Source organism: Galeopterus variegatus, unplaced genomic scaffold (assembly GCF_000696425.1).
Source record: "Galeopterus variegatus unplaced genomic scaffold, G_variegatus-3.0.2 Scaffold706, whole genome shotgun sequence".
Taxonomy (NCBI): domain Eukaryota; kingdom Metazoa; phylum Chordata; class Mammalia; order Dermoptera; family Cynocephalidae; genus Galeopterus; species Galeopterus variegatus.
The window spans coordinates 231,238-240,881 of record NW_007726817.1 but is presented as its reverse complement, the minus strand read 5'-3'; the positions used below and the strand labels follow the sequence as shown (position 1 = coordinate 240,881).

Sequence of the window (9,644 nt, the reverse complement as noted above, 5' to 3'; positions counted from 1 at the left end):
ATAATAATCATATACATTGTATATTGACAAAATAAAAATTTAACGGAAAAAAAAAAAAGTACAAATAACTTCAGGGACCTGATCACAAGAGAGTAAAGATTTAAGGAGTCAAGAAAAAAACTTGTTCCATCCCAATTCTTTGTCACACAATATGAAAACATGTCAACTGGAGGTAGGAGGTTCATTTGAACAAGTTTTTCTTTGAAAATGCAATTACTGGGACTGGTAAAGAGGATTTTGTATTAATTAATCAGATTATTATTTTCTTAAGTCTTTACAGAGATACATCACCAATGCTATAGAAACAGAAATGATGTTAATGTAAAGGAGAAGGGAAAGACAACTTGGAGATCCTTCTGGATATTAGATGGGGAACTATGATTAGAGAGAAGTTAATTAGCAAGAGGGAAGTGGCAACTTGGTACTCTCTCCAAGGAGAGGTGGAATACTTCCTCTGCATGGAAAAGGGAAGAATTGGTGTTTCTTTTTTCTTCTGCTATACTTTACCCTGGCCAACTACCCCTAAGATCAAAAGTAGGCCTCTCAATGTCTTCTCCATTTCAGCTTGGGTGGTACTTCTACACTTTGTTAATTATATCAGCAATGTGAATGCCATTTAAAGTCATTATAATCATCATGAGGTGCTTCACCTTGGCCTGAATATCTATAATTTCCAAGTGGTCTTCTTAAAATAGTTAAAACGATTTCTCAGTTAAGGATTTTTATATGAGAAAAATAGCACCAACTAAAGGGATTTACATAAAAGGAAAAGAACAGGAAAACAGACAACATGATGTTATACAGAAGTGGCAGAGTCATTTTAAACCACAAAAGAATGAGGTGAAGAACTCCCAAAGAAAGACACAAAATCTAATCTACAATTTTATTTTAGACAAATATGCCAGACAGGGTTCACACAACAGTCCTTGGATAACACTATAAATAAAAATAAATGTTTCATTCACAGTACACAAAACTGCTTTGCTTTACCTGTTTTTTAATTGCACTATCATAAAACAACTCTGTTCACATTAAACCCAATTCATACTTCACAGGCTATAGCAATAGAAAACAATGAGGATAGAAATAACAAGAACAGTATGAACCACAATGGTTAGTGACAGTACCACCATTGGCTATTGAAAAAATCCAGAAACCCATACAATTTCAGTAACTGACTACAAATAAAACTCCCTCAAAAGCTTAGCTGAAAACCAACTAACAATCAGGAATTACTAAATTGGAATTAAATGATGATAAAAATGCCACTTGGAAAACCATAATGACAAGATAGCAGCTATCACACGGTAAATCTCTCAAGTTGAAAGGGGAAATGACAGGACTTCTCACTTAAACTGCATTTATGAAGACTACTTTGATGATATAACATCAGGGACATTGTAACAAATTATATTGTAACAAGTCAGGGATAAGAGAATGCTATTCTTGCTGTTTCTAAATCAATCCTTTAAGTTCACTTTGAATACTACATATTCCCATATTTGCTTATCTCCATTCTCTAGTTAAAATAATTATTTTATCTATTGCATCATAACTGTATTAGAATATTATTCCTGGGAACAGGAATGGGAGAAACAGTAATTTATTTTTATTTTTATTTATTTTTTGTCCTTTTGAGACTGGCCGCACCACGCTCAGCCAGTGAGCGCACCGGCGGCCATCCCTATATAGGATCCAAACCCGCAGCGGGAGCGCTACTCTCCCGAGTGTGCCACGGGCTCGGCCCAGAAACAATAATTTATATTTACAGAATGCTTACTCCATTCTTAGGCCTGTAATAAGGACATTGTGTGAATTACTTCATTCATTTCTTTCACAACTCTTGGAGTTAAGTACTATTATGATTTCTATCTTGCAAATGAGGAAATTTGAAGTTTAGAGAAATTAAGTGACTTATTTGAGGCCACACAGTTATCAGGAGGCTAAGGTGGGACTCAGACCCAGGTCTGTCTCACACCAAAGTGCTTAAATATTATGCTATGCTGCCTCCAAGAGGGAATGCAAACACATCGAATTTCCTATTAGAACACTATAGTCAGAACTCCCTGAAAATGCTGATGGAAGCTGAAAAAGGCTCAGTCTACGTTAGACACTCCAATGTTTAAACGCACCACAGACACCCAATAGAGTAGGACCTACTTACTCAATTATCACTCCAATTTCTATCTTAAACTATGATGCTTCTAGTTTTTGTTACTGATATTCTATTCATTTCAACTCTTCAGACAAAAATTCTCTATCAACATTTAATTTCCTGCCTTTTTTACTTCTTTTAAGAAGAGAGCACTTGGCTGGGATTGGCAAATCTGAGTTGTAGTCCTACTTTGGGGTATCTACTCAAGTCACTCAATTTCTCTGAACCTATACTTCCTTCTTGGTAAAATGGATACTCTACCTGTGTTAGCTACTTTGATTCCAGGAGAAAATCAGCTAAGAGAAAAAAAACTCACTAATTTGGATTCATAAAGGTTGAGCTAATCTAAACCAGTAAAAAAAGTTGAGCTACAAAAAAATTAAAATGCACATTTATATAAACCAGGCAAAATTTCAACTAAATTGTACAAGTAGAGAACTTAATTCTCCTTAGAGAAAGAACTAAGCTAATGAACTTGAAAAGGATATTTTATAATTAGTACATCAAATGCTTCATCAATTCATCATTTGCCAAACGCCTACTATGTGTCACACACTGTACTAGGCCTTAGACATGTGGAAATAACAAGGCAACATACAACTCCTGACTTACAGGAGTTCACTGTTAGACAGTGAAGTATAATAATAATAAAGTAGACAGGCAAAAATACACAGATAATTACAATATAATCTTAAATGGGATTATGGTAAAGGTAATGGAGGCCTAACTTTGTATATGTGTGTGGCAGGGGAGAGAAGAGATAGATCATGATTTTACCTTCAATAAAGGGATATAAAATGGACCGACAGCCTGCAGGAGTCAGTAATTAATAGCCACTAATCTATTAGTCCAATCCACTGTTAAGTTAGAAAATAGACAAGTCACTCTTCATTTTAAACATCTTTTCTAAAAAACAGTAGTAAAAAACACATAATGTAAAATGTATAATTTTAACCATTTTTAAGTGTACAAATTCAGCAGTGTCAAGTATAGTCACATTGTTGTACAATAGATGTCAACAACTTTTTTATCTTGCAAAACTGAAAACTCTATAGTCATTAGACAACTACTCCCCATTCCTCTCCTCATTTATTTATTTATTTATTTTTTCCCTTTTTTCGTGTCCGGCAACGGATCACAACCCTCAGTGTCGCGCCCGTACCGGACCGGGACTGGCAACGGGATCGCAACCCTCGGTGTTGCGCCTGCACCTCGCTCAGCCAGTGAGCGGGAACCGGTCTGTATGTGGGATCCGAACCCTCAGCGGGAGCGCCGCCGCGCTCCCAAGCAGTGCACTGTAGCAGTGCGCCACCGGGCCAGCCCACTCATTTATTTTTTTTTTTATATGCATGTCTGTGTATGTATAACATTTTCATTCCTACATCATACTTCTTTAATGAAGATACATCAGCACCACCTGGAAAGACAGTTAAAAATCAGGTTCCAAGGCCCTATGGCCCTATCTCAAATTCTTAGAATTTGAGGATTGTGCCTAGGAATCTGCATTTTAACAAGTTTTTCAGGTGATTCTTATCAGGTATTTGGGAACTACTACTTTATTATCTATTCCTTTAGCTAATACATTATAACATATACCCAGGTCCTCCATTTAGAAATCTCCCTAAACCCGTATTGAAGGGGGAAATAACCCATAAACATAATCTGTTACAAAGAAAATGTCACAATAGCTGAAAATCTATAAAAATATAATCCCTAAAAACAGTACAAAAAGTATAATCACACTGCTACCTCCAAAGGAAATGAATCATCAATCCAAGTATCCAGAGTGCTAAAGTTAATAACGACAACATACAATAATAAGGTCACTGTCCCTGTTCCACAAAAGGAGTGTGCAGTCTACCACTTCTCTTCCACTTTATGTGATCACTTAAAAAGTATCCTGAAAAGTTAAGCTTCTTCCAATTATCTAGCTATTAAAAGGCAGGAAAAATACTAACCACTGAGCTTGTCACTCCCCCTACTCCCTGGCCCAGCTGGTACAGGGGTAGAACCCAGGAGCTTGTCATTTTTCGATAGCATACTATCTACATCTTTGGCTAATGAAGGGCAAACTGCCAACTAAAGTTCTCTCTAAATTCTGCAAATCAGAGGTGTCAATATTGTTTTGCTGATGGGGTTAGAACTCCTGCTGCTTCTTTGAGGCATTCTGTTTTCATATCTAAATGCAACTCTTTGCAAAAAAAGAAAAATGGACACATAATTTCACATCCACACCACTAAAAGCGAAGTGGAGCAAATCTAAAGTTAATAAGTAGGTCGTGAAATATTGGTAGATCTACTTAATTTGTTCCCAAGAAGGTGGCAGCATCCTAATGAGGCGAATGGAAAGAATTAAAATATTGAAATCTCCACAGATAACGTAACTACCTATTACCTCGACTTCAAACTATGAAGCCAAAAACATTTTATAGTTAAGGTCTCACTTAAAACAAATCTGTTACTGTAAATCCAACCATAAAGAGTTGTCAATTCCAAGTAGTCACCTGGAATATGACTAGATTAGTACTAGAATCTGCTTCAACCTTCTATTTCCAGTGAAAACTCATTTTCTAAGGTACTAAATCAGGGGTTTTCAAACTTTAATACACATAAAAACCACCAGGGTGGCTTCTGAAAGGCAGATTCTCTGGACCCCGCCTCCAGACGCTGGTAGGTTGGGAACAGTGATAAGGAACTGCATCCAAAAATCTGTATTTCGTGATAAGGAACTGCATCCAAAAATCTGTATTTCGGGCCAGCCCGTGGCTCACTCGGGAGAGTGTGGTGCTGATAACACCAAGGCCATGGGCTCGGATATCATATAGGGATGGCTAGTTAGCTCACTGGGTGAGCGTGGTGCTGACAACACCAAGTCAAGGGTTAAGTTCCCTTTACTGGTCATCTTTAAAAAAAAAAAAAAAAAAAAAATCTGTATTTCAACAAGCTGTTCTGATTTTTTGGGATCAGACTTTGATAAATGCTGTCCTAAGGTAAGTTTCCCAAAGGCTGCAAAAGGCTCAGTTATACATTTACAGTTCTAAGTTTTAAAATCTTATGAAAATCATGTTTTCCTAATTTTTTCTTTTGGATATTAAAAATAATTTTCAAAGAAAGATTACAAATAAACTTCTTGTATCATCTCTGACCCTAAATACATGTTATTATTATCTCAATATCCAGCTGCATAATTAAAAGTCAAATTACTTATAGTTCAAAATTCTCAAAACCTTGCCCACTAGCAGCAGGATCAACCTAATCTTCAGTCATCCAATCATTTCAGATCCAAACTAGGGCCCACTAAAGCTAAAGATATAAGACACTCTGTTCTCCAATGCAACTTAAGTTGTCCCAATCCTTGCCTAAAGCCTCCAGGTGTTTACATAGGTCAACAATAATGTACTGAACATGAAATAAAGGGGAAAGTGTGCTATGGTCTGGAAAAGTTCTGGTTCTTATGAGGGGAATGATTTTCTTAACAGTAATTGGTCCAGTTGATCTATTATCTATTAACAGTAAGAGTTTTAGTGAAAGGATAAAGAATGAAAATGACCATCCCTATATTCATATCTGGTGGTAATAAAACCACCATTTAAAAAAAGCAGCAGTCATGCTGATATTACATATTTAGCTGTCAGCATACTTCATATTTCCCTAATGCGCTGCTTTTTCAGACAGTGGCCTTACCCTGATCCTTTCATTAATGCCTCTCATCAATGAGCGCAATGAAGAGTGTAATCTTCTCTTGGTCACTGCCCTTTTAACTCCTTGATGGTTTACTTTAACTCTGCTTGAGAAGCATAGTCTAGACAAATGTGTATGCTGTTCACAGGACAAATCTTTTGGCACAAAAAAGCTGACACAGCTTTAAAAGCACTTGTATCAAAGACATGGTACTCATTAATAAACCACAAGGTACAGAGAGGAAATACAGTGTACTAGAAAGAAGTCAATTTTGGGGAACACTATTACCTCGAGATGTTCATAGGAGGATAGTGGAAGAAAGGCATAAATATCCTCCTCTTTGGACATCTACATTGCATGTGTTTAGCACATAAAAGCCTCTGAGAAGTTCCGGAGTAAGGACACCACGTACCACAACATTTCCCAATTTTCCTTGACCATGAAGTCTTTGATCTCCAACATCTTGAATATGTTCTAATAAATATGTGATTTTTGGCAAAATCTAACTTCTTTGAGCCATCATGTCTGTACGTGCAAAAAAGATGTAATACCAGTCTGCCTATCTCACAAGATGATTGGCAGAAGCAAATGAGTTAGTATTTACCATATGCACCGCTAGCTGTATGTTACCATTACTACTAAGAGTAACAGGGAGTTTAGGAACAGACATTTAATTCTTCATGTAGGGAGTCAAAAACAAACAAACAACATAAATTGAAGGGAATAAGTTAAATATATTTCCTCCGAAGGTTTTCCATTCTTAAGACTACAACTAAATTTCAGTAATTCTCACAGCAGCAACAAGCGGTACAAAGGCACTGCCATCTGCAGGCCATAGACATGGAATGCTTGTAATGGTTATTTAAAATGAAATTTCAAACCATCAAACCCATAAGTTATCAGACTTCTGAAGCCTTTCTAAAAGATGTTTATTCTTAGCTTTTGAGCACGGGTGGATGAGGCTCCATTTGCTGAAGTTCTGAAACTGACTTCTGAATAAAATCAAACTCATTTCTTTTTCACACAGGACTGCTGCTTAGAAATGTAAAGAAAATGACCATAGCCTTATGTAAGTCCTACACTGTGACCATACCAGAGGAATATGGACTTTTCTTTTACACAAGGAAATTGTTTTTACACAGCCTTTTGGGGGAAAAGTTTTTGAATGGCTTGAGCTGACTTTTCTGAGTTTCCTTTCAATGAATTCAAGTAAATCTGCTCTCACACTCACAAAAAGAGCTTATGACAGACTATTAACTTATACATAAATTGTCAATGCCTCCTTTAAATGTATGGTGTCCACAGGCATGCAATACTGAGCGACCTGCATCTTGAAAAAATTCCTTCCTCTGAGCCTTGTAATATGGTTTCTCCAGCACATTCTACAAGGAAAAGCAGTGCTTATGTTTAAGAAAATGTGTCAGAGGTTTCAAAGAATATCTGGAGGGTGTCTGATGTGCTAAAGGAAAGGCAAAGACACCAAAATGAAGGAAGAAAGTGATGTTAAATAGCCAGGTGATCTCCAATACCCACAATGCAAAGCTTGGGCTTTACTGGTTCCAAAAAGTCGACACAAAGTCAGTTTTCACACCCAGACTGACTCATACAGAAAACATTAAGTCTAGAGTTATTAAAACCCAAAGAAGCGCCATCAGCATTTGCAGAAACATATTTTTATGAACTGTCAGGTGGCTACCACATCACAATGCTGTAAGAAAACTAAGGAGGCACACCGGCTGCACTCGAGTGGACAATTCTTGCAGTTCCCTGGGACTAACACTTATAAGTCAACAATGAGAAGTTTACAACGAGAAAGCTTATACTATTATCTCCAAAGATCCCAGAGTATTTCATGGAATCTGCTATGCCTCCGGGAAAAATTCTGTGCACACAGTGAAAGCCAGAGGGACCGCAATTAACCCCATACTCCTAGGACAGCGTTTCCTAAAGTGTGGAACGCAGAATAATTTCAGGAGGAACAAGGACGCACTGTTTATTTTAATAGACAGGTATTTATTTTTTTTTATGAGCATTAGAAAAATAACTGGCTTTCCATTATACTGCTCGTAATTGAAGTTTCCGCCTTAAACAAATGTATTTAATAAGGAGAAAACAGTCAGTTTAAAGAAAAAAAGTTAACATTTGGTAAATGGCAGTACAGATGGTACGCGGACATAAGGGTGCAACGCGAGAGGCTGAAATTTGGGAAACGCCGTTCTAAGAAAAGCTCCTGGCCCACTGTCTGGGAGCAGAAAGGGCCCAGCGTCAGAAGAGTGGAAAGCCTGAAGGTTCGGACGCTGGCTCGGTCACTAATTTCCGAGGTAACCTTGGGCAGTTTCTCTCCCCGTTCTCTGGACCCGGGTTCCGCGTCTGTAAAATGGGTGGGGAGTCACACAAGGAAACGCCTCGAGGATGCGGTCAGGGGGCCGCGAGGCAGCGGCGACCGGGACAGCGCTGCGGCGGCGTACTCTCCGCGGAACACCCGGTGGGCCGAGCCGCCTCGGCCTCGGTTCGACTCCCGACTCTGTGCCACCGACTCGCTGAGGACCCGCAGGCGAGCGACTTCACCCTTTCGAGAAGGGGGCGCGGGGTGTGCGGGCCTACGCTACAGAACAGCCTCGAGGCTCTTATCGACGGCTCGCGTACAGACAGGCGGCGCCGTCGACGCGCCCCGCACCGGGCATGCGCAGCCCTGCGCGCACCCGGAGAGGAGACGAAGCCGCGGCCGCGCGTCGAGCGGGCCCTCCCGCCTCAGCCTTCCCGTTTGGCCCGGGCCCCCCCTCTCAACCGCCTGTCCGTCAGTCCCACGCCTCGGCGGACGGCCACCGCTTCCCGGCACTCACCGCTACCAGCGCGGCGGACTCCCGGCCACTCCTTCACCTCAGGCCCGCCGCTGCCGCCTTCGCCTCAGCCCACCTGCCCGCCGTAGGACAAAGGCGCCACCAACCGACCGGCGCGGGCTCGAGGCAATGGCGGCCGGGGCGGAGAGTGGGAGATGGGGGGCAGAGGGCGCGCACGCAGCGGCAGGCGCGGCAATGTCGCAAGAGCACGCGGGTTTACGGCAGGGCTGAGTTGGGGCGTCGATCTCCTTGGCATTGAGAGCGGGGAAGTGGCTCTCAAGCGGCGGTTGAGAACGCGAGGGGTTGCCAAGTAACGGCGTACCCGGCTGAGAGTGGGCCCCAAGCCTGGTCCCCAACCCCCTAAAGGACCTCCATCAAGCCTTCTCTTCTGATTTCAGAGAGCATTCCTTTCTCCCTAACTGTGGCTATAGAGCATTTAAATTCTCAAATGTAATTTAGTTTTACCTAAGACTGAAAACAAAAACCCAAACATCTGTAGATGTATGTATTGGAGAATAACATATAGTTCCACAACCTTTGGATCACAAGGAACAAAGAGAGCAGACAGGCGGAGAAAATGGTTTATGTAAATTTACATTTAAATAGGCTGTATACTCTTAGTTTCACTGACAAGAAGCAAAAGGCTTTTGAAGATATAGTCACAGGTTCTTCCTTAGTTATTTATTTCTTCCTGGAATATTCATTCAGTGTTAAAAACAAATTTCCCAGGGCCGGCCCGTGGCTCACTCGGGAGAGTGTGGTGCTGATAACACCAAGGCTACGGGTTCGGATCCCATATAGGGATGGCCGGTTTGCTCACTGGGTGAGCATGGTGCTGACAACACCAAGTCAAGGGTTAAGATCCCCTTACCGGTCATCTTTAAAAAAAAAAAAAAAAAAAAAAATTTCCCAGAATGTAACTGTCGACCGGGAAGCATGTAAAATGTTGTATTGTTCCTTTAATCTAC

At 40.4% G+C, this 9,644-nt stretch overlaps 1 protein-coding gene across 1 annotated transcript in view; it reads right to left on the bottom strand.

Annotated features, from left to right (window-relative positions):
* The window catches only part of NCOA5 (nuclear receptor coactivator 5), a 34,063-nt gene extending 25,232 nt beyond the window's left edge, over positions 1 to 8,831 (bottom strand). The window contains exon 1 of the mRNA XM_008571577.1: positions 8,680 to 8,831. The gene's annotated coding sequence lies outside the window, so the exon portion shown is untranslated. The remainder of the gene's footprint in view (positions 1 to 8,679) is intronic.
* Positions 8,832 to 9,644: the final 813 nt, after the last annotated feature.